Below are 7,331 nucleotides of genomic sequence, written 5' to 3' on the forward strand. Positions count from 1 at the left end.
GCCTCTTGCTGCTTTGAGTCTTTTAAAGGCAGCTTGTTTCAATGAGCGTGCATGTTTGCAGCACTAAACATTGCAGCAGAAGGAAAGCTTTAAAAAATAAAAAAATTAAAAATCAAAGAATGCGCTAAGAGAGACTGCAGACGAGCCTGGATACAAAAAATGTTTTACTGCTAGACTCGGGTGTAACATTTGAAAGCTTTATGACAAAGTAAAACAAGAAAGGTCAGCAGGAGCGCTTCGCCAAACAACCAGCTAACATTTTTATGATAAGACATTCAACTCACTGTCAGATTCTTTGTCCACTGATGTGAATTACATTGAACGGTTGATCAACTGACCCCATTATCGGTAATGCGGAACTGAAATACTATGTCATGTGGTTGGGGACTATTGTTTCTGAGCGCTCATTGAAAATAACTAAACTACTGAGCAAGTGGTGCGTAACTTCTTTAACTTTATTTAACTAAAACATTTATAATTAAAAGAACTTTCGTATTTTCTGGACTATAAATTGCACTTTTTTCATAGTTTGGCTGGGCCTGCGACGTATACAGTGGGGCAAATAAGTATTTAGTGAACCACAAATTGTGCAAGTTCTCCTACTTGAAAAGATTAGAGAGGCCTGTAATTGTCAACTTGGGTAAATCTCCACCATGAGAGACAGAATGTGGAAAAGAAAACAGAAAATCACATTGTTTGATTTTTAAAGAATTTATTTCCAAATTAGATTGGAAAATACTGTAAGTATTTGGTCACCTACAAACAAGCAGGATTTCTGGCTGTCAAAGAGGTCTAACTTTTTCTAACGAGGACTCGTTACCTGTATTAATGGCACCTGTTTTAACTCATTATCGGTATAAAAGACACCTGTCCACAACCTCAATCTGTCACACTCCAAACTCCACTATGGCTAAGACCAAAGAGCTGTCGAAGGACACCAGAACAAAAATTGTAGACCTGCATCAGGCTGGGAAGACTGAATCTGCAATAGGTAAAACGCTTGGTGTAGAGAAATCAACTGTGGGAGCAATTATTAGAAAATGGAAGACATACAAGACCACTGATAATTTCCATCGATCTGGAGCTCCATGCAAGATCTCACCCCGTGGCGTCAAAATGATAACAAGAACGGTGAGCAAAAGTCCCAGAACCACACGGGGGGACCTAGTGAATGACCTACAGAGAGCTGGGATCAAAGTAACAAAGGCTACTATCAGTAACACAATGCGCCACCAGGGACTCAAATCCTGCACTGCCAGATGTGTCCCCCTGCTGAAGAAAGTACACGTCCAGGCCCGTCTGCGGTTCGCTAGAGAGCATTTGGATGATCCACAAGAGGACTGGGAGAATGTGTTTTGGTCAGATGAAACTAAAATAGAACTTTTTGGTAGAAACAGGTTCTCGTGTTTGGAGGAGAAAGAATACTGAATTGCATCCGAAGAACATCATCCCCACTGTGAAGCATGGGGGTGGAAACATCATGCTTTGGGGCTATTTTTCTGCAAAGGGACCAGGACAACTGATCTGTGTAACGGAAAGAATGAATGGGGCCATGTATCGAGAGATTTTGAGTGAAAATCTCCTTCCATTAGCAAGGGCATTGAAGATGAGACGTGGCTGGGTCTTTCAGCATGACAATGATCCCAAACGCACAGCCAGGGCAACAAAGGAGTGGCTTCGTAAGAAGCATTTCAAGGTCCTAGAATGGCCTAGCCAGTCTCCAGATCTCAACCCCATAGAAAATCTGTGGAGGGAGTTGAAAGTCCGTGTTTCCCAACGACAGCCCCAAAACATCACTGCTCTAGAGGACATCTGCATGGAGGAATGGGCCAAAATACCAGCAACAGTGTGTGAAAAGCTTGTGAAGAGTTACGGAAAACGTTTGGCCTCCGTTATTGCCAACAAAGGGTACATAACAAAGTATTGAGAGGAACTTTTCGTATTGACCAAATACTTATTTTCCACCATGATTTGCAAATAAATTCTTTAAAAATCAAACAATGTGATTTTCATGTTGTTTTTTTTTCCACATTCTGTCTCTCATCGTTGAGGTTTACCCATGTTGACAATTACAGACCTCGCTAATATTTTCAAGTGGAACAATTTGCACAATTAATGACTAATTTGACTAAATACTTATTTGCCCCACTGTAATGCATTTCTTGTTATTGTTTGTTCTTCTCCTCTTCTGTCTGCTTCCTTCTTTTCTGTCCCCCCATAAGCCCTTCCTAATCGCTGCTTTCTCCAAATAAATAAAACAAAATGAACAACCACAATGGCAGTATATCAAATCCACATGGGATACATTAAAAAAAAGACCATAAGGACACTCAGATTCCTATTCTCTTTGTCTAAGCAGCAGAACAGGACAGTTAAAAAAAATTCAAAACAGGAAACTATTTCATTCCTATGCCACTGAGTTTAATCAGCATTTGGTTTAGTTGTTTAGTTAAGTTTCTCTCATAACACTAGAGCATAGACTTCCAAACTCACAAATTTTCTTCCGGGTCAATGGACACTCTCAAGCATCTTGTAGAAAGGTTTTCCCAGAAGAGTAGAGCCATTCAAGCAGCAAAAAGGACAGAAAAACTGCACCCCCACCATCTTTCACTTCCTGTAGGTGTCAAGGACATGTATGATTGTTTTTCTGTGTATTCCCAAACAAGGTGGTTTGACCTTAATGAGAGGCAGACCACCTGCGCGTCGCATGCTTCACCTTTGCAGGCCAGTAAAGAGCCACATGAATCATTGATGATATGTCATGAATCATTAAAAGCATCAAACGCTGAGGAGACACACGTCTTTCCTGGTTTTGCACTAATAAGCTTCATATGCTCAGTTTCAGAAGAGAAACTTTTCAAAAATGTCTAGAGGAGCAAATTTATCTGGCTCAGAGATGTTAAGATTGTATAAACGACAAGTAAACTCTGATCATAACGGCAAACCCAGTTCAGACTTCACTCTGGGGGCGCCGATAGGCAGCAGAGATGTATAAAGCAAACAGCGGCCTCTCAGCCATCCGACTGACAAAGTCAACAATCCACGCAAGAGATGGCTTGACTGGACACGGTCAGCACATTTCCATCTGGCTGCCAAACCGGCACAAAAAAAGGAAATGAGTTTGTTGTCATCTTTAATGGAAAAAATAGCAAAGAATAAACATTAGGATCTAGAGAAAAATGAATTGCAGATTTTTTTGTCTGTATCAGAAACGGTTGGTCTTCCAGGGAAGCTGCAGGGACCCCAAGTGCTGGAAGCCAAATTGGCATGGTCCGCTTCCTGGGCATAAGCAAGCTCTATTTGTAACCTCTAACTAGGGTCAACAGTGTTTAAATGGAGGAGACTGGTTAAAGCAAAATACAATTAGTACTTGTTACGTAAGAAACCTGTCAAGTAATGTTAGTCTCACGTTAGAAAGCGTAAACACAGTGAAAGTCACTATTATTTAGTGTGAATTTATTGACATACTTACTTGGCGTGTATGAACCCCCACCCCCCAGTTTTATGAATGGCAACAAGTAGATACACATTTTAATTGTACCTTCTGCCACCTAGTGGAAAAGCATTCAATCTGCCTGTTACAATACTGCAGTCCCTGACAAAAGTCTTGTCGCTTATCCATTTTGTAGAAACAATTGCTAACAAACTGACTTTTAATTATTCAAGTGGTTTTAGAAATGGCTCATATGAAAGCTAAGACCCTCCCAAATTATGCTGAATGTACAAAGATATATTTTATTCACTGAAAAAAATATTTATCATTTAATGAAGACATAAAGGTCAAATTTTGGCAAGACAAAAGTTTTGTCGCCTACAGAAAGTAGTGGGAAAATTGAACAAAAAATGTACTTCAAATTACGGTTGTTCATGTTTTTTTGCTCCCGAGCCGATCGTTTTAGTTTGAGTATCTGCCGATCCCGATATTTCCCGATCCGATTGCTTTTTTTTGTGTGCTCCCGATTCAATTCCAATCATTCCCGATAATTTTTCCCGATCATATACATTTTGGCAATGCATTTAGAAAAAAAAACAACAACTCATTTTACATAAGTACTGTATTTGTTTGTTATGACAATAAATCCTCAAGATGGCATTTACATTATTAACATTCTTTCTCTGAGTGGGATCCACGGATAGAAAGACTTGTAATTCTTAAAGGATAAATGTGACTTTGTATATTGTGACTAAATATTGCCATCTAGTATATTTGTTGAGCTTTCAGTAAATGATACTGTAGCCATTTAACTGTTCTGCCCAAATGCATGATGGGAAGTGCAACCATGACTGTGCATAGTGGTACCAATTGGTATATCTTCTCTGCGTTGGGAAATAACATAGGGTGTTAAGAAAAAGATCAATTACTACCTCTCTTACCCACATTGCTTCCCACAATATTTCTAATCGTAGGGAGAGGGATTGTAAGGCTTTAGCCAATTAAAAAAAGGCTCCAAAGGCTGCCAAATTCACTCTATTCATTTTACGCTGCCTTTTAGCTCTGTATATAGGTAAAACGGCGCCATTACAGATTGAACTCGACAATGCGTCGTGCAGCGCATGCGTTAATTGCGTTAAATATTTTAACGTGATAAAACAAAAAAAAAATTGACCGCCGTTAACAGGATAAATTTGATAATCCTATCTTAAGCCTACACTAAAGACTCTGGATGACTAACATATTATGTCTGTAACGTTAAATACAATTAGAAAACGATTTAATTAAAAAATATATATATATTAAAAAGAGGCATGTCCGATATTTTTTTTGCCAATTCCGATACTTTGAAAATGACGTGATCGGACCGATCGATCGGGACATCTCTACTTCAAATACAAATATATGTTACATAACATAAGCGAATTAAGTAGTGGTGCTGTGAGATCCAAATTTAACATTTTGAATGACTTCCATTTACTTGAAGGACTGCATCCATGCAGTTCGGCACGGATTCATAAAATTTATTGATGAAGTCATCAGGAACATCAAAGAAAGCAGTCTTGCATGCCTCCCAGAGTTCATCAACATTCTTGGTTTTCGTCTTCCATGCTTCCTCTTTCATCCTGTTCATGTCTGGTGAAGTGATGTTTGGTGGTGGCGAAATCATGGTCTGGGGTTAAGTCCAGTATGGGGGTGTGCGAGAGATCTGCAGAGTGGAAGGCAACATAAATAGTTTGAAATATCAACAAATCTTAGCTGCCTCTTACATTCCTAACCATAAAAAGTGACAAATTCTGCAGCAGGACGGTCCTCATACTTCAATGTCTACCTCACAGTTCCTCAAGGCAAAGAAGATCAAGATCCTCCAGGACTGGCCAGCCCAGTCACTAGTTTACTCGCGGTACACCTGACAATGTCTCATGGCACACCGGTTGGAAAAGATTGATTTATAAAGTGTACATCGGGGGTGGCCAATTGCGGCCCGCTGCCCAGTTTTTTGGGGGGGACCCGCGGCAAATTATAAAAATATCATTGAATATGGCCCACACAAGAAGCTTTAATTCAGCCTATTCTGTTGTATTCTATTCTATTCAACAGTGCCAAATTCAGGATCAAAACTTTGCTAGCAAAATATTGAAATCAATGTGGCAAACTGCCCGGATTTCCTAAAGGCTCTGGATGTTGTGGGGCTGTTGTGGCTGACACACCTCTACAACATTGCGTGGACATCAGCGACAGTGCCTCTGGATTGGGAGACCGGTGTGGTGGTCCCCTATTTTAAGAAGGGGGACCGGAGGGTGTGTTCCAATTATAGAGGGATCACACTCCTCAGCCCCCCCCCGGTAAAGTCTATTCAGGGGTGCCAGAGAGGAGGGTCCGTCGGGAAGTCGAATCTCGGATTCAGGAGGAGCAGTGTGGTTTTCGTCCCGCCCATGGAACAGTGGACCAGCTCTACACCCTCGGCAGGGTCTTTGAGGGTGCATGGGAGTTCGCCCAATCGGTCTACATGTGTTTTGTGAATTTGGAGAAGGCGTTCGACCGTGCGCCTTGGAGAGTCCTGTCGGTGGTGCTCTGGGAGTACAAGGTACCAAGCTCATAGGTAAGGGCTGTTCAGTCCCTGTACGACCGGTGTCAGAGTTTGGTCCGCACTGCCGGCAGTAAGTCGAATTTGTTCTCAGTGAGGGTTGGACTCCGCCAAGGCTGCCCTTTGTCACCGATTCTGGTCATAATTTTCATGGACAGAATTTCTAGGCGCAGCCGAAGCGTTGAAGGGGTCCAGTTTGGTGGCCTCAGCATTGCATCTCTGCTTTTTGCAGATGATGTGGTACTGTTGGCTTCATCGCGCCATGACCTCCAACTCTCACTGGAGCGGTTCGCGGCCGAGTGTGAAGCAGTCGAGATGAAGATCAGCACCTCCAAATCCGAGACCATGGTCCTCAGTCGAAAAAGGGTGGAGTGCTCTCTCCGGGTCGGGGATGAGATCTTGCCCCAAGTGGAGGAGTTCAAGTATTTTGGGGTCTTGTTCACGGATGAGGGTAGGAGGGAGCGGGAGATCGACAGGCATATCGGTGCAGCGTCTGCAGTGATGCGGACTCTGCACAGTTCCGTAAGGCGGAGCTCTCGATTTACCAGTCGATTTATGTTTCAACCCTCACCCATGGTCAGGAGCTGTGGGTCGTGACAGAAAAAACAAGATCCCTGATACAAGCGGCCGAAATGAGTTTCCTCCGCAGGGTGTCCGGGCTCTCCCTTAGAGATAGGGTGAGAAGCTCTGTCATCTGGGAGGGACTCGGTGTCGAGCCGCTCCTCCGCATTGAGAGGAGCTAGTTGAGGTGGCTCGGGCATCTGGTTCGGATGCCCCCCTGGACGCCTCCCTGGAGAGGTGTTCCGGGCAGTCCCACTGGCTGGAGGCCCCGAGGACGACCCAGGACACGCTGGAGAGACTATGTCTCTCGGCTGGCCTGGGAACGCCTTGGGATCCCGCCGGAGGAGATGGCTTGAAGTGGCTGGGGATAGGGAATTCTGGACTTCCTAAAAATTAATTAATCGCAATTAATTGCAATTAATCGCAATTCAAACCATCTATAAAATATGCCATATTTTTCTGTAAATTATTGTTGGAATGGAAAGATGGATATACTGTATATATATACTGTATATTAGGGCTGTCAAACGATTAAAATTTTTAATCGAGGTAATTACATCTTAAAAATTAATTAATCGCAATTAATTGCAATTAATCGCAATTCAAACCATCTATAAAATATGCCATATTTTTCTGTAAATTATTGTTGGAATGGAAAGATGGATATACCAGTATATATTCAACATGCGGTACATACGGACTGTATTTGTTTATTATAACAATAAATCAACAAGATGGCATTAACATTAT

This window comes from Corythoichthys intestinalis, chromosome 16 (assembly GCF_030265065.1).
Source record: "Corythoichthys intestinalis isolate RoL2023-P3 chromosome 16, ASM3026506v1, whole genome shotgun sequence".
In the NCBI taxonomy this organism is placed as follows: Eukaryota; Metazoa; Chordata; class Actinopteri; order Syngnathiformes; family Syngnathidae; genus Corythoichthys; species Corythoichthys intestinalis.